The sequence below is a fragment of the Stegodyphus dumicola genome, chromosome 10, assembly GCF_044657685.1.
Source record: "Stegodyphus dumicola isolate Sdum_Otavi_A_Nest chromosome 10, ASM4465768v1".
NCBI lineage: Eukaryota > Metazoa > Arthropoda > Arachnida > Araneae > Eresidae > Stegodyphus > Stegodyphus dumicola.
Window position 1 is genome coordinate 6,606,025 of NC_140777.1, and position 26,436 is coordinate 6,632,460.

Here is a 26,436-nt window from a genome sequence, read left to right on the forward strand (position 1 = left end):
TATCAAACATATAAATCATTTAATAGTTCTTCCACAGAGTAACTTTAGCATACTCTAAATGATATGTATACAACTGGGAAAAAATGCATTTTAAGAAAATCGAGTTTTGATGCAAATATTTCAGCATACAACTTTCTAATAATAAAGTGCATAGTATATTTATTTTCGAAATGATATATTTAAAATGTATAAATCCTAATAAATTGCATAAGCTTTTGTCAATATGAAACACATTAAAATTACCATACTATATAAAATACCATGACAGAATGATAGCCGTGTATTAAAATACGTGTAGCATATTTGAACAAATAATTTATTTTTACATAACCACATCAGTTAAGTACTTTCAAGCATTTAAGCATATGATATGTATCATATTATGCAATATTATTTAAACATAGGTGGGAAAAAATCCTTTACGACTTATTTGAAATTGTATGCTAAACTGCTACATTCATCGAAGTATAACATATCGACTAAGAATGATAAAACTAAAACTTCCTTACAAATAAGAATTTACTTATAGCCAAATGTCTTAGCTCAAGTTCTCTGTAATATATTACTGTATATCAAACTTATAAAACATTTAATAGTTCTTCCACAATGTAACTTTAGCATACTTTAAATGCTATGTATACAACTGCGAAAAACCGTATTTTAAGAAATTTGAGTTTTAATGCCAATACTTCAGTATATAACTTTCTAATAATAAAGTGCATAGTATATTTATTTTGAAAATACATTTAAAAAGTATAAATCCTAATAAATTGCAGAAGCTTTTGTTAGTATGAAACACGTTAAATTTACCTTGCTATATACATTACCATGACAGAATGATAGCCGTATATTAAAATACATGTAGCATATTTGCACAAAAATTTATTTTTACATAACCACTTTCTTTTCTGCGTTATCTATTCTCTTGTTATCAATTTGTAAAAATCCTTCAATAGAATACTTACTTCTAAAAAGCTGTAGCTCATTCATTACAGAATGTCTACCAACAGACCTTTCGTTAAAAGCAATTACTGCTTCATTTCCAGCAATTTGAACTATCCTACTACCAGCACGACATGTCTTTTTACAAAATTTCCAAATTAAGGAATTAAATGATTCATTAGTATTTTGTGTTTTGCCGCCAAGGCAACGTCTCAATAACGAAGGTTGTGACAAATCTATAAAAACTGGCTTTATTGCCTCCATTACAGCGACTGGTTCAGAATTTATATGCTTATAATCAGCTTTATTTTGCTTAGCTATATTGTATTTGCACCATGTGGTTTCATTTGTAGGACAAACGTCATGAATCGGCTTTTCATCACTCGATATTTTGTGGTAGTAAATTGCCCAAATGGCATTTCTGATATCACTAACAGACTCATTATATTCTCTAATCGCATTACCATAATACGAAGTTATTTCATTTATTAACTTATCTGTTAGTCTCCCTTTCCCAGACAAATTTTACCGTCATTTAATTTTACTTTTTTTCTTTCAAGTTTTAATTTGCGTAGCCATATTCCCATTCGTTTTTGAATATGTCCAACACACTCAATTTTTTCTATATTTAATGAACCATATGGTTTGGCGTCAGTTATACCTGCAAATGGTTTTGCATCACCTATGTAAGGATCTTAAGTTTTACTAACGTTTATTTTATTTTAAATCTTTACTATCACTTCTTATTTTCCACTTCCGGCCAGAATTAAAAGCGTTAACTTATTTATGCAAAATTTGTGTGGCGAACGCCAAGTACTTAAGATGTGGCTTTTTGCCAAGCGAGAGAGAGGATGGAGTTAGTCGAAGCAGGCCGCTTACCTTAGAATTTTTACTCAGTTGCTGGTTGCCTTCCAGGCCAGAGGTTTAATCCTCGTGATAATTTTTAAACGTATTGTAGTGTTAACAGTTCTCTGTACTACATACGGCTTCCTGTTAATATAAGGCCAAACTTCCACGTTTATTATTCCAAACTTAAGTTAGAGTTTAGTTAAATATTTTTATATTCTTACGTTTAGACCTCAAGTAGTGGGTCTTTGTATTCCGAAGTACGGAAATTATTGTAAAGAGAGAAAAATAAAGGGTTTTGTATACCTTTCTTGTGTATCCTGTCTACTTCCCACAGTTATTGAACATAGCTTTAGTAAGCTCTCTGTTCCGAGTCAGGTCCTTGCATATTCCCGAAGAAAGTAAGACGGAACATTGAACCTGAGAGTGGCGCCCAACGAAGAAGAATAACCATGGCCGAGTTTCAAGAAGAACCTGTGCTGCCTGCAGAAGCGGCTCAGAATCCAGAAATGCCAGCTGCCGCCCTGGAAAGATTTGGTTACATCGTCCAGACCATGCGCGCTTCGATGAAACCAGAAGCAACATTTAAGGGAAACTCAGCGGTAACCAGTTTTTTGGAAAAATTGGATGACCACTTCATGCTCTACCCCGTGCACGAATTTCAAAAAGATACCTTAGCTACCAGCGCTTTGAGGGGCCAAGCGCTTAATTGGTTGAAATGTATAGGCAGAAGTCTCTTGGGTCAAGCAGGAAGTCCCATCTGTACTTACGAGAATTTCAAGACTGCGCTAGTAAAAGCCTTCCCTGTCGTAAGGGATCGTGCGAAATTAGAAACGGAACTTTTCAGCATATATCAGCAAAGAATCGAAAATCTCTCAAGCTGTATTTTAAGAAAAATTCACGTCTTCAAAATCTTGTATGGAAACCGTCCGTATCCTGAGATAATTCAAGTGATTTTGCCGAGGTTACTGCCCCAAGTGCAAGACTTTATTGAATTAAGAAATCCGACTACACTGGAAAAGTTATTTGAGCTAGCAATCCAGTTTGAAAGTAGAAGAACGGCGGACATTGAAAGAAGACGCCATTATCAACAGCGAAACCAATTTGGTGCGCCAAGACTACAGCAAACTCAAGCACACTGCTACGGAAGCAAAGCGAATGAGTGGGCAAGGAAACCCGAGCATTCAAAAACAGCCGGCGAACGTCGACAGTTCAATAGCAATCCAGGAAAAAAGTCTCAAGGCCAGTGGAAAAAGAAGGAAAGCACGGGAATGAAAAATAATTTTAACTAAAACGGATTTCTGCTGACGGGAGGGTGCGGAAATCCGAAGGCCACAAAAACCCCTCTTCCTTCAAGTTAAATACAGTAATGGTGAAAAATTTGACTCTTCCGAAGATTGAAGTGTTGGTGAATAATATCCCAGCCACCGCACTCCTGGATACAGGCGCGCAGTGTTCCTGTGTGGCAGAAGATTTTTTTAGGAAGTATTTTCGTAAATATCGTATATATATTTCGGATAATACGACAGTGTTAGCTGCGCAAGGAGAAAGATGTAAGTGTATAGGTAAATTACCGCTGTATGTCCGTATCAAGGACGAACAAGTAAAGGTCATGTTTTTCATAGTAAAGAATCTGCAAGCACATATTATCTTAGGAATAGATTTTCTTTCAGAGGCACAAGCAACGCTAGATTTTAATGAAGCGTCCCTTAAGCTGACAATGAAACCAGTTCGTGAAGAAAAGGCTGAACCGCCGATGTTAAACCTTGACCACCTGCCTAATGAAGAGCAACGAAGAATCCGACAAGTGGTAAGTGAATTTGCTTCGTTATTTAGTGATATTCCAGGATTTACTCAGGTTACTAACCATAGTGTTGACACCGGAGATTCAATGCCAGTTCGCCACAAAGCATACCGGTATGATAAGAATAAGGAAAAAATTATAGAATGGCATATCACGGATATGCTACGTAAAAAGATCATAACGCCCATCTCAAGTAGTTTTGCTAGCCCGGTGGTTTTATGTAAGAAAAATAATGACTATCCATTGACACATCCAAAAAGGTGGAGATTCGCAATTGACTACCGTAAATTAAACTCCATAACTAAATATCCGGTATATCCGTTACCTATTATTGAAGAAATTCTAAGGAACATAACATCCACCAAATATATGACGACTTTAGACTTAACGACTGGTTATTTTCAAATAGGGGTTAGGCCTGAGGACGTGCCTAAGACTGCTTTTATAACCAAGTCTGGCACTTATGCATTTCTGCGTATGCCGTTTGGCCTTTCAGGGGCACCGGCAACATTTCAGCGATGTATTGTGTTAAGGCCTGTTCATGGAAAGTCCACATTTATCTATTTAGAGGATATCATTATTACTAGTGATAATCTCGACCAACATGTACAGGATTTAAGACAGGTGTTTTCTTTATTAAATGAAGCCGGTCTAAAAGTTAATGTCGAAAAGTGCAAATTTGCAGCCCCTGAATTAAAATATTTAGGTTACAAAATATTTCAGAATGGAATAGAGACAGACAAATCAAAAATAATCGCTGTACAAAAGTATCCGACTCCAAACACGGCGAAGAAGTTCTCTTCTTTTCTAGGACATTGCTCATATTATAGGTCCTTTATAAAAGATTTTGCAGCTATTGCTGAACCATTGTTAAAATTAAAAAGGAAAAAGGCGAGATTCTAATGGACGGCCGAAGCCAATAGTGCTTTCGAAAAATTAAAACAAGCATTAACGCAAGCTCCTGTGTTGAAATTTCCAGAAAAGAATGAGAATTTAGAAATTTCAGCGGATGCTTCGGATTATGCGGTAGGAGCGCTACTTTCGCAAAATCAGCTGCCCGTGGCATTTTTAGCCGAACTTTAAATCAAACACAAAGAAACTATTCCGCGACCGAGAGAGAGGCACTTGCAGTTCTGTTAGTAGTGCAAAAGTTCCGAGTCTATTTTGGAAAGGCGCCAATAACACTGTACTCTGATTATGCGGCGGTAACTAGATTGTACTCAGGGAAAAACTTATCCCCAAGGTTAATAAGATGGGCACTCAAGCTACAAGAATATAATCTGGTAATCAAGCATACCCCCGGAAAGGAAAATATCGTAGCAGATGCCCTATCCAGAATTAAAATAGATGAAGAAGGTAACACTGTAAAGGTGGCAATGCTCACAGCATGTAAGTTACATTCCCGAGAAACTGTGATAACCGAACTGAGTAAGGATCCTGAATTTAAAAATATTTATGATTATTTAAAGGATCCTGAAAATTTTAGCCACCAAGATATTGTGGCGATAAGAAATAGGGCGGCCCATTACGAACTAATAGATGGTCTATTAATTTATACAAAAACTACGAATTCCAACAACGAATTTCGACCTGTTATCCCAGCTAGTCTTAGATTAAATATCCTACAGGAGCTCCATGACAGCCCTTTAGCTTCTCATGCTGGTATTCGAAAACCTATCTAAAGCGTACGCGAGGCAGTCTATTTTCCTGAACTGCAAAAGTTAACAAGGGCGTATGTCCATTCCTGCCCAACATGTCAAGCAGTTAATTATATTAATTTCCGCCCGGCCGGGTTTCTAAATAGTATTAAATCCGAATTTCCAAATGAAATAATTGGCATCGATTTATTGGGCCCTTTCACAAAAAGTCAGTTAAATAAAAGTCGCTATCTCCTTGTTATGGTTGATCATTTTAGTAAGTGGACCGAAATTGTTCCCTTAAAACGAGCCTCCGCGAAATTAGTTACTGATTCTATTTTAAATAAATATATTTTAAAATACGGAGCGCCCCTAAAAGTTATATAATGGTCCTCAATTTGTAAGTAATGTATTTGAAGACATGTGCCCAAAACTGGTCATATATCATTTAAAAATGGTCCCGTATCGGCCGCAATCAAATATAGCGGAACGGCTGAATAGAAATATAGTGAAAATTATCCGTAGTTATGTTAACAATTTTCATAAAAGCTGGGATAACTATGTCAATGAATTTGCTTTCGCCCTTAGGACCGCAAAACATGATACAACGGGCAAAACTCCTGCTGAGTTATTTTTAGGCAGAAAGATTATAACGCCGTTAGATAAATTATTTTATGTGCAACAAAGAGCCCCAGAATTTAAAATGGGTGATATAGAAAAACTAATTAAAGAAGCAAAAAAGAATACTGAAGTAGCACAGAGAAAACAAAAGCTGCATTATGACTTGAAACGACGGGGAGTAACTTATAAAGTAGGGGATGAAGTGTTAAAAATTAAGCATTCACTATCTTCAGCACCACAAGATAAAACTGCCAAATTTTTTCCACGATTTGAAGGACCATATGTCATAGAAAATATAACTCACGCTGTAGTAGTGTTAAAAGCCAGGAATTGTGAAACCTGCTCCGCAAACATTGATCAAATCAAACCCTCTTATGATCGTAATAAAATGCAAATAATTACAGATCTTTTGCAGGATCCGGCACGACAGACACGGCGGGCACAAGCTCCAGAGGTGGAACAACGACAAGTACAAGGGCAAGCCATTAAGAGGCAGGAGCAAGTGAAAAGAAAGTTTCCCCGCGGGAAAATTAAAGGTTACAAGAAAAAGAAACCGTTCCACCGTCCAGAAAAGAGAGCTCACGAACACCCCCAGAATGAAGAAGGGAGAAGGACGACGTATGCAAAGAGAGCCAGGAGAAATGACGGCAACTATAATCCGGCTCTAAAACGGAAGATCTACTCATCCGACAGGACTCTCCGCAGCAAATGTCGCCGAACTGCGGAAGGGCCACCAGCGGCGGAGGAAAAGTTACAAGGAAAATTTGAACGGCCAGCAACGAGGTCCAAGCAGGAACGCGAAAGGATTCTCCCGGTTCCGCCAAGACCAGCTGCCATCAAACGGCCAAGACCACAGGCAGCGGCGAAAAGGAAGGTATTCAAGGGTGACCGAACTGGAGAAAAAAGAAAGCTTCTAGAGGAAGGCCCTGAAGGGCGAGCCCGCACAAGAAGGAGGATAAATCAAACGAGAATCTGCGCTACCTTCCAGGACTGGGCTCAGAAAAGAATGTCCGAATGTAACAAAGATATGTAAAATTTTATGTTACTTTGCAAACGTAAGTTAATCTTTCATTCTTACTGCAAGTGGCAGATTTCAAGAAGTTTTACGTCATGCGAGGTCTACCTTTATCGCCAAAAAGGCGAGAAATGAGTTGTTACCGATTTTGGTATTATGTTTTTCAATTACTCGCGCGTAAAACAAAAGTTGATGTATAATAGGAATATGTAAAGACTTAAATATTGTAAAAGTTATTGTATAAATTTTATTTAAAACATCCTGGCAAGAAAGAAGTTTTAGTCTGAAAGACTTTTTGAAATGTAGTATTTCAATGTAGAAGAATTAGCACTTGATTTGAAAAGAATAGAAGTTAACAATGTACTACTAATGTATGTTTTCAAATGCGTAAAATTAACGGCATGTTAATATGTTCTTATATACAATGTGAACTGTTATTTTAAATGTTAAGAAATACCGTGATATGGTAAAAGTGAAAGTAATGTTAAAATGTTTTTTTATTCGTGTGACTGTAAAAAGACCAAATCATGGTGAATATGTGTTAAAGGTTGAATGAATGTAGTTAGGCTCTCTGATGCTACACTTCAGAGTTAGCCACTTTCAGAATAGTACCTCAGGGTTTAGAGTTGAAGTTAGGGTGTGTTATGAGAGCTTGGTATGTTGAATTTTTAACACGTTAGTGTTTTGATTGTAGGAGGAAGTGTTGAACACGTATACATAAACACATTCGTGTTTAGTGTTCTTTTACAACACATGTCAGAGAGCACGGGGAGAGATAATTAAAATAGTCATGAATGAAATAAGAATGTTAAGAGAAATATAAATATGCATGTTACTTGCCATTTCATTGTGTAACATTTCATTAAACTAGTTTTCCTTCCAGATCTCTGGAAGGAACCAGATTTGAATAAAAGCTCCTGTTTAGATGCAGTACAGATGAAAAATTGCGTGTCCTTGGAGCTGCTATTGTAAAAACAAATTTCTTTTTTTTTTAATTTCTAGTTTCTAGTGAGAAATGTTTGTAAAAGATTAGCCTCGCGTTAGATTCTAGAGCTAAATGTTTTCAACAAGGTCGTTTTAGACCTCAGTTTAAAATTAATTAACTCTGGCGGGAAGTATGTAAGGATCTTAAGTTTTACTAACGTTTATTTTATTTTAAATCTTTACTATCACTTCTTATTTTCTACTTCCGGCCAGAATTAAAAGCGTTAACTTATTTATGCAAAATTTGTCTGGTGAACGCCAAGTACTTAAGTTGTGGCTTTTTGCCAAGCGAGAGAGAGGATGGAGTTAGTTGAAGCAGGCCGCTTACCTTAGAAGTTTTACTCAGTTGCTGGTTGCCTTCCAGGCCAGAGGTTTAATCCTCGTGATAATTTTTAAACGTATTGTAGTGTTAACAGTTCTCTGTACTACATACGGCTTCCTGTTAATATAAGGCCAATCTTCCACGTTTATTATTCCAAAGTTAAGTTAGAGTTTAGTTAAATATTTTTATATTCTTACGTTTAGACCACAAGTAGTGGGTCTTTGCATTCCGAAGTACGGAAATTATTGTAAAGAGAGGAAAACAAAGGGTTTTGTATACCCTTCTTGTGTATCCTGTCTACTTCCCACAGTTATTGAACATAGCTTTAGTAAGCTCTCTGTTCCGAGTCAGGTCCTTGCATGTTCCCGAAAAAAGTAAGACAGAACATTGAACCTGATACCGTCACCAATATAAGAAGTATATTTTACACCTCTTTTTTCCATGGAACATGAAAAATTGTTTATCTTTCCATTCATTTCCATTTTTCCTGAAGAACCAGCATTATTCTCCAAACAGGCCTTGTGTTCACTTACGCCATTTCCTAGAAATGACTCGCAACCTTTGCAATATAAGACAGTATTTCTGTATCGATTACTGTGTTGCTTTCTGACCCTATTACGGAACAGACTCCAACCAAAGACGTATGTCCTCGAGTCTTCCATGTACCGTCTCCACTTACAGTCACATTTAACGACGAATTTGAAAGAACGATGTGCAATCACAGGAGGGAGATCCATAACGCAGCAGAATTTCTGCATAGCAGCTTTCCCTTGACCAAGAGTTCGCATTGCATACGTAAATCTTCTGTTTAGCTCTGATATATTTTTTCGGACACCTATCATATTAGAGTTTCTGAAAGTTCTTTTACATGAACACTTTGAGCATAGTAACTCAAATTTTGAGCTTAAACCATGATGAAATAGTTCACTTAAATGAACATTACAAATTTTACAACATAAATTATTTTCAATAAATTGAAATAGGATATCCAAATCAAATAGTCTATAACCACTAAAATTAGGCTCTAAAGTTATCTTTATCTCTTGGTGGCAAATCAGTGTCACTATTTAATTTTTTAAACGAAGAACTGACACCACACTTCTTATTCATTGTATCATTATGCTGATTTCCCTGGAACTTTTTTTCTTTGGTCGATGAATATAAGATCTTTTATATTTTACATCTTCCTCACAATTTTCCATAATTATCAGGTGATAAAAATACTAAACAAAAACTGCAATGTTATAATAAAAACACCTTCAAAAAAGTCAAAAGAAATTTAGAAATCGCAAAAGAGCTTGTAAACAATCACGTTTCACGCTAATCCAAAGCTGGAGTAAGATTTCAACACATGCCTATGTTAGATGCCTATGTTAGAATAGTGCTATGTATAAATGTAATATATTCCTAAGTCGCGCTTTCGAGACATGAAAAACGCAGTTTGAATTTTGTCAATCGGGCCAGTAGAACGGGAGATATAGCACAGTCCTCCCTTTTTTTTTTTTAGCTTGATAACACATCAGCACTGTTTTTCCACCATCTCAAAATAAATTATGAAGATTTGTGCTTATGCAACTAGTTGAATTTCAACAGAAATACACGTTCATATGAAAACGTTGAAGCTCTTTTAACCCTCTGAGCGTTATGACCCGGTTTAGGCGGTCAAGACGGCCTACCTCGAAAGCGTTACGGACGCTTCTAGGCGGTCACTGGAAAAGTGTTCGAAAGCGTTACTGACGGTTCTAGGCGGTCAGTGATGAAGACCTCGAAAGCGTTATGACCGCTTTAAAGCGGGCGTGCAGATGTCTCCTGCCCCCCTTATTTCTGGAACCCTGGAGATCTCTAAATGACAGTTCTCAGTAGGAGGCAAAGAGGGTTGTCTTTTTCGTTTTAGACCGCTATGTTTAATCGCCAAGAAAACGCTTGAACATGTAATGGTTTATAAACAACAAACAAACGTGGGCATTCTTCGCGAAATGAAAAAGTATCATGTAAGCATGTTTTTTCAATAGTCTCTTTAAACAGATAACATTTTCATAAAATATCCTTTAGTTTTTAAATTGATTGTTCAGAAATATGCGAAATGCTCGTGAATTCAATTAAAAAATAGCATTAGGAAATATTTAAACAAATTTACTTATGGATATATAGATACATAATTAAAACCGACAAGTTATAAGTTTTAATTATTCGAGCGAACGAATAGCGCATTTAATTACTGCATTTAATATGAGTTATATATAATTACATGTAAAGAATAACATAATTAAGCAATAATTCAAATAAAAATTAGCCATCAACAGTAATTTATAATAAGCGTATTTTGAACGGGTTTATGAAGCATAATCTAATTTTATAGTAAAAATAATAATGGCGAATTATTTATTCATTTTGGAACAATATTCGTCGCTTATACTGGTTTGATGAAGTTCTGTTTAAATTCATTTCAAATATTCCAAATCTTTATATGTACATTGATTTCAATGCGATTTTTATTAGAAAAAAATTCAATTAGTTTGATTTTCTTACATAATTGTAATTACATTGTTCAACGCAAAATAACTACAAGCAGAAAGGCAAAGGTGTGTTAAAATTTCTGTATTTTGCTATATAAATTATTAAAATAACCAACCTACAGCCTAACAACTGAATGTCCGAAATATAACCCGCAACTTTTCTAAAAGTAACAAATTTCAGTTAAAAAAAACCGCAGTTAATAAATAAAACGAAATACTATTAAGAAAAGAAGCACGAAAATTTACTTTTTAGTCCAAAGAGATTTCAGTCCCGAAGGACTATTGCTTTCGTTTTGGCATTTTGCGTCGGACTCATAAACGTCGGTTCACTTTTCAAACTGTTGCCACAAAATGTTAGAGTCCTGCATTATATTTGAAGAAATTAAATAATAAAAAATCTGCATAAATGATTGTCTATTTCTCGCATTGTGATAAAACAATGGTACATAGAGCCATCGAATTTTGAATGACGAAATCCTACTGCGAATATGGGCATCTGAAATCCCAAATTTGGAATTTGTTTTATTATAGATTTTATATTTTGTAAAACTTTAACGAATTTTTGATTTACAAACTCAATGCTTTAAAAGCGAGAAATGGCAACGTTATATAGAAAAAAAAATACTTTTATCTCCAGCTCGCGAGACTGTGTATATCGGAAATTCTAAAGATATGCTTAATTTAACATTATTTTGCGATATTGCTCTTGAACTGAATTTTATGGTTTAAGTGCAAAGAACACGATATTTAATAAATAAAGGTAACACTCAAAACGTTAAAAAAACGCCCCTTTGGACATAATTTAAAATCTGAAAAATTTCAGATTTTTTTTTTTTTTTTATTTATGTTTGCTTACTTTATTTTTAGTTGAAAGGGGCAATTTGCCCTGAAGAACTTTTAATTTCGCTTTGGCATTTTTCATTGGAAACTATAAACGGCGGATCACTTTTCCAATTGTTGCCACTAAATTTTATCGCTCTGTATTATACTTAAAGAAATTAAATAATGAAGAATCTGCATGAATGTACGTATGTTTCTCGCATTGTAATAAAACAACGGTACCTAGAGCTATCAAAATTTAAAAAATGGAAGCCCTAATTTGAATTTGAAATTTGTTTTATTATCGATTTCATATTTTATAACACTTCAACGAATTTTTGATTAAAAAACTAAACGATTTCAAAGCAAGTTCCAAAGCGATTTTATCTCCAGCGCGAGAGACTCTAAGATACGCTCATTTTAAAATAATTTTGAGATATTGCTGTTGAACTGAACTTTGTGGTTTGAGTACGTAGAACATGATATTTAATGAGGTAACACACAAAACGTTAAAAACACTCCTTTGGACGCAGTTTAAAATCTGAAACCTTTCATATTTTTATTTATTAGTTCAAAGGGGCTTATTAGTATTTAAAACAATAGTCCTTGAGAGACTATTGTTTTAAATACTAATACTGTTTTCGTTTTTGCGATTTTGCGTTGAATCACTATAAACGGCGAATCACTTTTCAGACTGTTGCCACCAAATGTTAGAGTCCCGCATTACATTTGAAGTAAGTAAATAATGAAAATCTGCGTAAATGTGTGTATATTTCTGGCATTGTGATAAAAAAAAGGTTTGAAAAAAGGCCATCCAAGTTTGAATGCCGTAATCCTCCTACGAATATGGGCATGTGGAAGATCAAATTTTATATTATCTATTTCATATTTTGTGAAACTTTAACGAATTTTTGAGTAACAAACTCAACGATTTCAAAGCAAGCAATAGCAACACTCTACGGGGGTGGAAACCTTTTTATCTCCAGCGCGCGGAATTGTATACCGGAAATTCTAAATATATGCTCATTTTAAAATTAATTATCGACATTGCTATTGAACTGAATTTTATGGCGTAAGTGCAAAGAACATGATATTTGATAAATAAAGGTACCACACAAAACGTTAAAGAAATGTCTTTTTGGACGCAATTTAAAATCTGAGACCTGTAAGATTTTTTTTTTAAAAATTTTTATTGTTTTTTGAATGCATGTTGTTTGCGAATGACGCAGTAGTCGTGTATAATTTGAATATATAATAATTATTTGTGCTATTTTTTATTTGAAATGCATAGAATTCTCTAAAATAGTAGCATTCTTAGATTGAATATTGTCTAAGCAGGTTCAATGATATTTTAACTTCATTACCATATCAAATACAGTTTCTTTTTAATTTAAAAACTTCGCCAGCGGTCTGAAGCAACTTTTTGAATCATAGGATGAGTTTTACTAAAATTTGTAGTAGTCCGAATTTTTATAAGTATTCAGAGTTACTGAAATAAAAAAAGCTAAACTTTTTAGAATTTTTTTATCAAAGTATTACATCTTAGGCCAGCAAGACCTGATTAGTAAATCTGGGAAAGGATCTATGATTGTTTAGTAAGAAGGAAAAAAAAGTACTCTAGGTCTAAGCAGTAAAAGAAAGCCTGTCCCTCTATCGAAAATTGTCACGTATGTTAGAAAGATTTTGCAAGACATTAATATTTTAGCTCAAACATGATTTTTTCAAAATTTAGTCTCTTGTTTTGGAGATGGTGTTCAAGCATCATAATTTTATTTTCACATGTGCAGAATTTTTATATTTTTTATTGATCGCTGTACTTTTAACTTCCATAGCATAAATTAAAGAAATACACATAGCAACTTCAGCCATAAACAGATGACTTAAGAGAAATTTGTTTTGACATATTATGTGAAAGATTAATAAGTACTATAACACAACAATATTACATGACAGTAATATTAAATGCTTTTGCATTTATGTTACATGACAGTAATTAGAAAACAATAACTGTAGATGCGAAAAAAACCTGTACTTATAAACTTCTGCATTTTTAAAGAAAGTACAAAATAGTTCAGAATAGCAGATGGTTTTCAGATCATTCAGTAAGGTCATCGTAAGTATATTCTCTTCACGTTTCGGAAGAACTGTAGTAGTTCAGATTTGTTGTAAAAGACTAATTACACCCCTGGGGATTGGCGTACTTACGGAACGGAAAAACAAGCTTTGAAACATACTCATACAAAAGTCCTACCTTTTGTTCGACAGATAAATGACAGATGTGATAATTTGAACACATGCTTTCAATCAGTTGTTTCCTTCTAACAAAGCGTCTTGGGCGGCTAGCAGGATCCTAGCAAAGTCTTGTAATAGTCTCTTGTTTTAAATATGCTGTATTCGAACTCAAATTCAAAGACGGGCATTTAAAGATTTTATTAATGCTTTTTTTTTTTTTTTTACATTCGACGATTCAATATTTGTTTAAAAAATAAACTTGCATAGCAGATCAAAATTATGTTGCTGTGGAAATGTTTCATCAACAGTTATTAGTAGTTATAACAGCATAACTAAATAAGCCCATTTTGAAATATGGATGATATTGCATTCATTATTTTTAATCTGAAACAATATCAAGTTGTTATTACTAGGTAAAATGGCTTAAAATAAGCTCACACATTATAAGAAAATTTTTTAAAATGAAAATTGGATTCACTTTCTTTCACATAATTTCTGACCAGTTCTTCCAAAATATTTTAAAGCTTACTTTACTACATAATAGAAATGTCTCCACGTTCGTTGTTTTTAGTTAGTAATTTTAATTGAGGCTGTTATATAAGAAGGCTATTTATCGTTGTTGTGTTATAGTACTTATTTTATTGTATAATGCAAATTTTTATCAATTGGTTAATTTTATAATGTATAGAGGAATTTAAAACAGAACAAAAGTAATTTCCACCGTTATAATATGTCCTTAAATGGTTCCCAATAAAAACATAGTTAACTGAGTAGTATACTACATTATATTAATTAATTTACTAACCAAATAGCAAAAACATTTCAAATTCGAAATCCATCTTTTAACTAAGTACTTTTTGCAAAGTAACAAAAATTCTAATCCCTTTGTAGTTTAAATTAAAGATAAACAAAAAATGTTGTTTTTTCCCCATGAAATGCTAATTTTATATTATTTGATAAAAACTGGGAAGTGCAAAATCAAAATCCTGGCGAAATACATATACTTATGAATGAACACAGCACACAAACATTTCTTCACCCTAAGCACGAACACAAATCATATTTTAAACAGCTTAAAATGAATCTACTTTCAAAGTATTTAATTTGTGATAGATAATGACAGCTGAAAATATTTTCCAATATTACAAGATAAAATGAGGTTATTTCTCAAATAGTTTCACAAATAAACTCACAAAATAAAGAACGCTTTTATAAATTTTTAATTTGCAATACGTTAGATGCTTTATTGAAGAATTTGCAATAATATCGTTCTGATTTTCATTTTATACAAGATTGTCATCATGTTTCACTGATGAGCAACTTGCTAATTATTAGTCCAATGTAGAGTCCTCCTTCTGTTTTCTCATAAAATCGCCTTTGTAAATTTAGAGTTTAATTTAGCAAAACGTTTTCCACCTAAGTGGTAAAATGTCTTCGTAAAGAATTCCCTAAAGAAATCTGCCGTGTATTTATGTTGCATTTAGGGATATTTTCAAAAACACACGCTGCTGATTGTTATTTTTAATAGGTGAACAAAAGAAATATTTTTTTAAGAAAGAATATAACTTAACTGCAAGCTATGTCTTATTCCTAGATAGCGAAGCTTGATTACAAACTCAATTTTTAAAATACATTTAATTATCTTTATGCTTTAAAAAATGTCTTGTCTGGTATTTGGCCACCCACTTAACTTACACGTTGACCATTTAAATAGAGCACTACCAAATGGCACATTGAAAATGATCATATTCATCTCAGTGAGATGGATATGATTCTCATATCTTTTCTGTTTCGCATCTCTTTCTCGGGAACAAATCTACCTATGTAGTATATTAATGTATAGGTAGCAGACATTCTGTCACTGTCAGCCGAACGGTAAAGTCGCTGAATAGTCGCAGAATACCGAGTTCTGACTTAAGTTCGATTCTAAGAGACCGGGCTGGCTGCATGGGAGTTTTCATAGTTTTCCGTATATATAACATATATACGAGCAGTTTCTTTAAAAAGTCCTGGGGCCCACCAGCGGCCGAGCGATAAAGTCGCTGAACACTGGTAGTTCGGTCCGAGGTTCGAATCCCGCGAACGGGCTGGCTGCATGGGTGTTTTCGTGGTTTTCATCATGTGTAACGTGTATACGAGCCAGTTTCCCTTAGAAAGTCCTCCACGACGCCATCCCTCCCCTTAGGCAGATAGCCCTCGAGGCTTTGCCGTAATTAAATAACCTAACCTTTAAAAAGTCCTCCACGAAGAGACCCTCCTCTTAGGCAGACAGCTCTAGTATGCTTTGATGTAGTCAAATAAGCCAAAACATTCTGTTGGCAAAAAAGCAAGATTGCATTTATCATGAATAATTTCTAATGCAAAAGTTATACTTGTCACTAAGGAAAGAATTTATTTTTGTGTAAAATTCAGATTGCTTGAATTTTAATAATTCTCAGAAACGAAACACAAATAACAAAAAACTAAAAAAAATATTCATAATTAATTAGGATATATAAACGATGTAATCATTAAGCATATTTTTAGTAAGAAAGAATATTTTGTAATAAATAATTGAAAAATATATTTAATACTAAAGAATCCTCTATATATCTCTACAAAGTATAAAAATTACAAATATTTTTCAAGGTGCATGTGTATATGTACCTGATAAAAATATTTACATTGTTTATTATTCTAGCGATATTTTTAACCAGGTGCATATTTTCCGTGAGGCATTTTCCGGAGAATTTTTTTTCCCGATATACATTTTCAGGATATTTTCTTGGCATTCGTTTTACTCAAGTGGTTAGATTAAAGTGTTATTTTGTATGCTGTGAAACCTAACTAGAATTTATTTTCATTCCATAGTTGCTTCACATAAATTTTCGATTTTATGTAATATTCAGTTTCATAATTGCACTATCATTTTGAGATTTACTATACTTTTCAGTTTTTTCTATTAAATGTTGTCTACAACTACTTTCAATAAAATACTGATATGATATATAATAGGGAAATATAACATACACGCGCACACATGCTCACAAACTTACATCACCATATGTATACACAGTGTTTTGTATTGTGTGTTTACATATATATATATATATATATATAGTTTACATATAACAGTTTTAATAATTTTAACAGCAAAACAGTTTTAATAATTCCTACGAAAAGTGTGATAAATTTTCACGAAATAAACTGCTTAAATTTATATATATATATCAAGCAAGGTAGTAATTACAATTTTGAAAAACTAATTTTGGTCTAGAAAACATCTTGTGCAATTTTTGGAGCAACAGCTCTTGGTAACTTTTATGCGAGCTTACTACATTTATATATATATATATATATATATATATATATATATTGCGCTTTCCATAGATTAACATAAATGAAGTTTTTAAAGTCTGAATTTAAATAATGATATTGTGTTTATATGTACTGTAATTACTGATGAAAGGATGTTTCTGAATTTAAGGCCTTAAATTACTAACAGACGGCAAATACACAACTTGAAATCAGAGTCTTTGGAAGAAGCAATAAATTTAGAATTTTCGGCAGCTCCATTTCTCGTCATAGTTAACAAAATGAAAGAACTGAGAAAAATAGATAGCGGATGCTTTTTTGTCCTTGCACAAAGGTAATGGTCTCCCATATAAAGTAGAAAATGTACAAAGGTGGTAAGCTTTTAGTTCAGTAAACTAAAAGAGTTCAGTAAACTAAAATATACCCCTGGAGGTATATTTACGTTGAAGTCAACTTGGAGATTCCGCTATTAGGTGTTTTCTTTGAAAAGGGTAATATCTTTTTCAGCACATAACCAGAAATAAGAGTTTATGTTTTCATTACTTAATCTTCAAAGCTGTATAATTTGGAGCATCTGCTCGAAAAACTGTTAACTTATTTTTCATCCTTCATGAAAAGAATACACATCTGCGTAAATGTCTTGGAGAAATAATATCGTTAACAATTTTGCTACAAAGAATTTTTTTTTTTTTTTTTTTTTTGGTTTCTATTAACATCTCGATAATGCACGTAGTATATAAATACTTGCATTGTAACTCATATATAGCTAATTACAAGGAAATTGCATTGTAACTCGAAAATACATTTATTTTCTCAAGAAGCTCCTTTGTCCAAGCTGTTTACTTGTTTTCTACCCCCAAAGTGATTTTACTCTATGAAAGCCGAACTGCCTGATCTCATTCATCAGCCACTTCATCTATTCTGCTGTTGAGTTATGCGATATACATGCATACATACGTCGCGCTAAAACTAGTCATAAGTCCCAAATATAAAATTTCAACATTTTATGTTAAGTTATGCGACATACGTACGTTTAAACGTCATGATGGAACTATTCAAAATGGAAATTTCCTTTGAAATATGAAAATCGAAATGTTTCGCGATTACAATACTTTATTTATTTCTCACAAGTCAAAACGGTGTCATAAATAACTAACTACTAATAAATTTATGGTGCAATCTAAAGAATTATTTAAATCTAACACTTTAAACTGGAATAAACTTATAATATTTGAAAATTAAATACAAACATAATACTAAAATAAGTTGCGAATAATTTGTATTCGAAAAATTGGAACACGAGAGAAAAAAATTCTCACAAAATCCCTTTGTATATTAAAAAATATTTCCTCAGAAAATAAGGATAAAAAAATGCAAGATTAATTTTTCACCATTATCGAAGCAATTCCTTAAAGAAACTGGAAATTTAAAGCATTTTACGTAGTTTCTCTTACTGATGTATATTGACTAACTTTCTGTATTCGGCACATATCTTGATTTTAAGGTACGAGTAATATACAGTAATATGTGTTAGTGCGCAAATTATAAAGTAGCCAAATAGGAGATAAAATACTATTTTAGCAACCAGTCTCGTGACGAAGATACCATAGGGAGAAAAAATAATTTCACTCGCTAAATTCAACGGAGGGGAGAATTAACTTAATTATATCCACATGGTAAGGGGGCCCGCTTTTGAAGCAGTTTGAGTAAAAATGCTTGCCGCTTTTGCGACAGACATGGTAACAAAACACGATTATTTTTACGTCGTTTCCTGAAAAAACCCGTAACGCTCGGGGTGTTAAACTTCCGCGGTTAAACATTCCGAGTTTCAATGGTAAATATACTGATTGGCTTAATTTTAAAGATCTGTACATGGCGACAGTTCATACCAATCAGTTATTAGCGAAAATTCAGAAATTCCAATATTTGATAGGACTTTTAAAAGACGAACCAGCTGCTATTATTAAGCATATTCCGATTTCCGAAACTACATACGATGAGGCTTGGGACAAATTGATGAATCGTTATGATAGAAAAAATCAAATTGTAATGTCGCTTGTCAGAACATTTCTTGAGCAACCAAAAATTACTAGCGCTGATTCTGTTAATCTAAGAAAACTATCTGATACATCTGATGAAGTTATCCGTGGATTAAAATCTCTTGGCGAAAAGGCTTCGTCTAGAGATGTTTGGCTAATTTATTTTTTGTTAGAAAAAGTCGATCCAGAAACGCGCCATTTATGGTCACAAAAAAATGGTGAAGAAGAATTTCCTACCTTAGAATGTTTTTTGGAATTCTTAAACTCAAGATGTGTTTCACTTGAAATGTTAAACACTCATAATAATGAAAAGCGAGTATCGCATAAAAATCAGTGCTCTGTTTCGAAGAATGTTTCACATAATAATAAAAATTCTGTTCTAAAATGTCAGCATTGCAATGGTTCTCATTTTTTATCAAAGTGTTATAAATTTAAAGGTGCAGATATTACGACTAGGAAAAATATCATTCGCAAGAATTTATTATGCTTCAATTGTTTCGGAAATCATCAATTAAAATTTTGTTCATCGCAGAATGTGTGTTCTATTTGCAAAGCAAAACACCATACTTTACTGCATGAAGATATTAAAAGTGTTAACGTAGTTGTGTCAAATTCATCTCCATCTGATGAACAAATTTCTAATTCAGACGAACAAAATAATATTTCGAGTTTTTCTATTCAGGGTCAGAGTACTTCATTTTTACCAACGGCGGCAGTAATAATTTACGATTCTGCTGGTCAAGGTCACGAATGTATCATTCTTTTTGACAGTGGAAGTGAAGCTTCTTTTATCAGTGAATCATTTATTCGACAATTAAATATACGCAGACAAAATGCCCGTATTTGCGTAAAGGGACTTGGTGATTCTGAAGCAGCTTTGACTCGTGGTTATGTAAATGTAAAATTGTTTCCCAAATCTGAGTTGAAAAAAAATGGTGTTTTAATACAAGCATATATTCTTAAAAAATTAACTTCGCATTTGCCTTCAGTAAAGATTGATAGCAAGGACCTTGATTATTTGAATTCAATTAATCTTGCAGATCCAAATTTCAGTACGCCCAAACAAATAGACATGATAATTGGAGCTGACTATTTCTTTTCTCTGCTTCAGCCAGGGCAGATTTTTGGCTATAAAAATGTAATTGCGCAAAATACTATTTTTGGTTGGGTTGTATCAGGCAGAATTAAAACAGAAGGCAATACTCCGCATCCCATTAGTGTTAATCGCATTAGTTTACATATTGAGGATAACGTCGATGCAACACTTAAGCGTTTTTGGGAGTTGGAAGAATTAACGTTCCAAAATCAGAAATCAACGATTGAAGAAGAGTTTTGTGAGAAGCATTTTAAAGAAAATTATCGAGTAAACGGAAATGGCAGATTTGTTGTCCGACTGCCCGTTTTCAGTAATGCTGAAGAGTTAGGCGACTCCAAACCTTTGGCTATTTCTCGTCTTCTATCCATGGAAAGAAAATTTGATTTAGATAAAGAACTTGGTAGGCAATAATAGGAGTTCATGCAAGAATACGAAACTTTAAATCATATGGTTCCAGTTGTTGAGAATGAAGAAAATAAGCAAGTATATTATCTACCGCATCATGCTGTTGTTAAACCAAGTAGCTCTACCACTAAACTTCGTGTAGTATTTGACGGTTCATGTAAACCTAAAAATTCAGTTTCTTTGAACTCTGTTTTAGGGATAGGTGCAACACTACAACGAGATATATTTTCAATATTGCTCAACTTTTGTATACATAAAATAGCTTTTTCTGCTGACATAGAAAAAATGTACCGCCAGATTTTAGTAGATAATGAGGATCAACATTTACAAAGAATTGTTTGGAGAGAATCTGTTAATTCAAAAATGCAGACATATAAATTATGTACAGTTAGTTATGGCACTGCATCTGCACCATTTTTAGCAACACGCTGTTTGTGGCAAATTGCTTTGGATGCAGAACAGGATCATCCTCATGTATCCTCCGTTCTTAAAAATGATTTCTATGTAGATGATTGTTTATCTGGAGCAAACAGTTTAGAGGAAGCAGTTGACCTATGCTCTAAGCTTTCACAGCTATTACAGAAACGTGGATTTAATTTAAGGAAATGGAGGTCAAACTGCTCAAAGCTTCTCGAAAATTTATCCATTGATAATCATGAAGAAGATGACCTGGAAGTTCACTCAGATGAATGTGCCAAGGCTTTAGGGCTGTTTTGGAACTCTACAGAAGAAGTATTTTTATTTAACATTTCTATGGATTTTGGGACTGAAATTACTAAAAGAAGGTTCATTTCTCAATCTTCTAAAATCTTTGATCCTCTTGGCTTGCTATCACCATGTACAGTCAAGTTGAAAATGTTTTATCAGCAATTGTGGTTTTTAAAACTTGACTGGGATGCCCCACTGCCTAAAGAATGGGAAGAGAAGTTGCAGCGACTTCAAAAAGATCTTAAGGCTCTCAAAAATGTTAAAATTTCGAGGTGGCTTCAAACTACGTCTAACCACATCTATCTGCATGGTTTTTGTGACGCGTCAGAATCTGCTTACGCTGCTGTTATCTACTGTGTTCAACCAACATCTCACGACAGAAATGAAGTCAATTTGGTGGTTGCTAAAACCAAAGTTGCTCCCATTAAACAAGTGTCCATACCTAGACTGGAACTCCTAGGTGCATTGCTCCTTGCCAGATTAATCAAAGCTGTTCGTAAAGCCTTCTCCACCACTGAAATTTCCTTTCACGCTTGGACTGACTCTAAGGTTGTTCTCTGTTGGTTAGCAGCTCATCCTCTAAAATGGAAGCTTTTTGTGGCAAACAGGACTTCAGAAATATTAGATGCTGTTCCCTATCAACAGTGGAGCTATATTTCGTCGAAACAGAATCCTGCCGATCTTCCTTCTAGAGGAATCGATCCTAAAGTTCTATCGAACATATCCCTATGGTGGCATGGGCCATCATTCTTAGCGTTCGACAGTTCAAAGTGGCCTCTACAATGTTCTGTCAGTAATGAGACTAACAGCGATGCAACTGTCTTAACTGAACAAAGGACAAAATCATTTTTTGTACAACAGCTTATTTGACTAATAACACTCTGGACAATTTATTTCAGAACTGTTCTTCTTTATCTAAAATAGTTAATGTAATTTCTTTTTGTTTAAGATTTATTTCTAGGTGCAAAGAACGGGTCTTTGGTTCTGAAGATAATAGGTTAAAAAGTCCTGCAGTAGTACCTTCATCTAATGAAAGGCAAGCAGCTATGAAGTTGATCATTAAATGGATCCAGTTTGTGCACTTCCATAAAGATATAAAGGATCTCAAAAATAATTCATCTTTAAGTCCTAAAAGTGTCCTAAAAGTTCACTTTTTCCTTTTCTAGATGATGATGGTGTTTTACGGGTGGGAGGTAGGCTGCAAAATTCTGACTTGTCATTCAATGCTAAGCATCCCATAATTATACCAGGTCAACACAGGATTGCTTTGTTGCTTGTTAAACAATATCATGTAACTTATATGCATGCAGGGCCCAGTTTACTAGCTAAAATTTTAAAGCAAAGCTATTGGATTGTAAATGGTAAGAAACTTATTCAGTCCTTTATCCATAAATGTATTGTTTGTCACAGATATAAATTGTCATCTAATAATCAATTAATGGCAATATTAGAGTTGTTACAGTGAAAACTGTTAATGGTTATTTTAAAATACCCGTAGTAAAACTTTTACCGTTGCCATTGCATCGGGAATGATCTATGTTAATGCAATGGCAAGGGTGGGAGTTAATGTTGGATGCATATTTAATATTTGCTTTTCTTTTTTTTTTTTTTTTTTTTTTGTATATTTTATTTCCTCACTGCTTAATTTTATGTTATGATTTTTGCAATAATCTTGTTACTGGCAACGTGCTTTATTTTACTATAAAGTTTGTGTGAATGGCAACAGTTGTTCATGTTTATGTTTCAGTAGAATAGCGTTCTTAGCCGCACTGCGCTGCAGGCAATATTTCTCTTAAAGAATTTTATGTTTTAGAATAAGAATAAAGTTTATTATACAAAGCTGATGCGTTTTAGTTCAAGGCAACTAAACGGCAAATCACGATACTACGGGAAAACCCCAGCAGAATTATTTTTAGGACGAAAGTTAATTTCGCCATTAGATAAATTATTCTTTGTACAACAAAGAGAGCAAGAATTTAAACAGAAAGATGTGAAAACACTTATTGACCAGGCGGTTAAAAGATCGGATACGGCAAGAAATAGGCAAAAGTTATACTATGATAGAAAACGCCGTGAAGCAGATTTTAAAGTTGGAGATAAAGTGTTGAAGCGGAAATTTTCTTTATCGAGTGCCCCAGATAATTTTACTGCAAAGTTAGCTCCAAAATTTGAAGGCCCATATGTAATTCAGGAAATCAAGGGAGTCGTATTGTACCTTAAGAACGAGAGAGGGGAAATCTGTAAAGCAAGTCCCGACCAGGTGAAAAATATTATAATCAAAATGATTTTGAAATCCTTAGAAGTTTCTTGCAGGACTCAAGCGTAAATGAAGTAGAAGGTCCAGAAGTAACGTCACCCGTTCCACAACCCAAGAAGCAGAGAACTGAAGAGAAACCTAGCCCTTCTATAAGTCATGCGGCGGTACCGAAAAGAAGAAATGAAAACGTCAGACTCCAGCATTTAAGAAATACAAGAAAGCAAAGCCGCCGCGTAAAGACACTTTGGTAAAGAGGAAAATGCTACTTACAACGTATCGCAGTAGAAATTCTACATCGAGTAGAACGCTTCCAGGGCCAGAGAGTCAGGTGCAAACAAGGCCGCCGTTCCCGAGAACAAAAACACAGCAGGAGGAACGAAAAGACCACCACCAACAGAAGAAATCCAAGCACGATTCCAGACGGGAGGACGCCAAGACCAGCCGTCCAGGGGCAGAACGGAAAAGACAGCAACCCGACGACTACCACTCCAAGAGGCCAGCATGCTCAGGGCAAAAAAGAAGAAGCAACGTGGACGACACTCGAAGGACCCTAAGGAGACGACTGACGTCGATGAAATCTATAACGTGGGAGCAGTTCTGCCAGAAGAGGATGTCGGAGTTACAATCATCGAAAAATCAAAGATAAGTTAAAAATCTTCTATAACATTTTTTTCTTTTGTTCCGAAATGTTATGCGTAAATACAAAGTTCTATGTTTTGACGGAAGTCAATGTGTCTCGGTTGAGATTTAGTTTTATTTTACTTTATTTAGCTAAGGCAAAAGTATTATTTTCTTAAAGTATAAAATCTAGGAACAAGTAGTTTCTGTTGGTCGAAAGACTAATTCTGTTATTTTAAAGCCAAAATTTGGCCGAAGATAAAAATAACTTCGTATTCTTGTATTAATAACTACTTTAGTTTCAGTGCCTCCAGCTTGGCGAAGAATGAGTAAAGTAAAAATTTATTTTTCTCTTATTCATTTTATGGTAAATTGTAAAAATCATATTTATTAGAATTTTGTAAAGATACGTAAATGCTTGAAAGTTATGTAAAAGTAGAATTTAGTCTAGAAGCATAAAACTTTAAATGCTAAAAGTAAAGGCTCAATAGCAATGAATTCAAATTTAAGTATTAAACTGTAGATAAAATCATGCTTTAGAGCGAAAGCCTGCATGTCTAAGGATAAATGAGAGGGAAGTTAGAATGAATGTGCTTTGCAGGGTTCTCCACCTAGACTTGAATTTTAAGAATGTTAAAGTAGCTCATCGAGTTGTAGAATGTCGAGTAAGGTGTGTCTATTTGGTCGTTGAATTCTAACAAATCATTGTGGTTAGGAGAAGTGTTGCAATACTAAAACACGAATATTCTCGTTTGACACCACACATGGTGGAGAGCCAGGGTAAAGTTAAATTCATGTTTGAATACTTGAATGTATGTGCATTAAGCAGTAACTAAGGAAAATAAATCGTTCAAAAACAAAAACTTATTCAGTGTCAAGAAAGTATAAATTATAATGTATTTAGAAAGATACTGATACTTATTCCTTCCAGATACTGGAAGGAAGAGAACAGATTGATTGCTGAAGTCCAGGAAAGGTTGCTGTAAGAAGAGAGAATTAAATAAGTATCTACAGAAATTTGTTCTACCTTTTATGAGATAACAGATTTTTTTTTATGTCAATGAGGCTCTTAAAATTTAGATCAGAATTGTGGAAACTTTCCAACAGGTCGTTTCTAGGACCTGCTTCCAAGTTTACCAAATTCTGGCAGCGGCAAATGTAGGGTTTATATTTATTTTAACTAACATTTATTTTAAGTTTAAACTATCTTTTCTGTTAAACCTTACTTTCCCCTGGAATTGCCAATGCCAGAGTATGTAAATTCTAGTAGAACGCGCAAAGGATTCGAATTGTCAGCGGAAGTAATCTGAGTTAAATAGAAGGGAACCGAGTTCGAAAGTGTGCTTTCTTGCTGCACGAGCGTGGAGGTGGCTAGTTAGAAATTGAAGAACCACGCGTTTAGGCCTGTGTGCTTGCCTCGGCAGATTGTTAATTTTTCAACGTAATATTCAGAAGTTTGCTGAATTATCAGCGGTATCTTAGAACGCGGTGAGGTTAGTTACGTTTAGATAGCCTCGTAGCTAGTCACTTGTTATTATTCTTTTTTTAGTTTCTTATTTTTATTTTACCTCCGGGTCGGCGTAGTTTGCGAGCGTCAAGAGCACGCATTTGTAATTTCTAAAGTTGAATGAAAAGGGATTTAAACCCTTCTCAAGAATTTGTCTACTTTCCAGTCACCACTATTGTTGCGTGCAGGTTGGAAGCGCGCAACATTACAAGGGATATCATTAATTATACTTTGCTTTCCAGAATTTTTTTTTTTTTTTTTTGTATTCTTTTGTGTTCTTTGTTGCTCATTTCACTGATTTTAAGATACTGAAAAGTTTTGAGTGATTTTTTTGGAAACAAAGTTCTTAACCTCCTTTATACCATTTGAGTTCTTAAGATTTTGCAAAGGGAAGTTGGTTAATTTATTTATTAGGATCATTAATATTTGAATTAAGGGATATTGCTTATTTCATGGTAATTTTGTTATACGTAATAACTTTTTTGATAGTGATTTATATAATAGTTTAGAGGGTTTCGGCAGTGAAGACGATGGTTATTTATATTTAGATGCAGCGTCTAACAGTTTCTCCCACCTCAGACAAGATCTCAGTCTGTGTGCTTGTTTCCCTCGTTTTGGAAGCATCTTTGATAAGCTGGGTTGGCGCTTTTTGCTTTTTGTACATTTAGAAAACATTATCATATTTATTTTTACAACCATGGGTACAAAGAAGAAGATGATGTCTATTGAATTACAGCGTGAAATCATAGAAAACCATGAGCAAGGAGTGCAAGT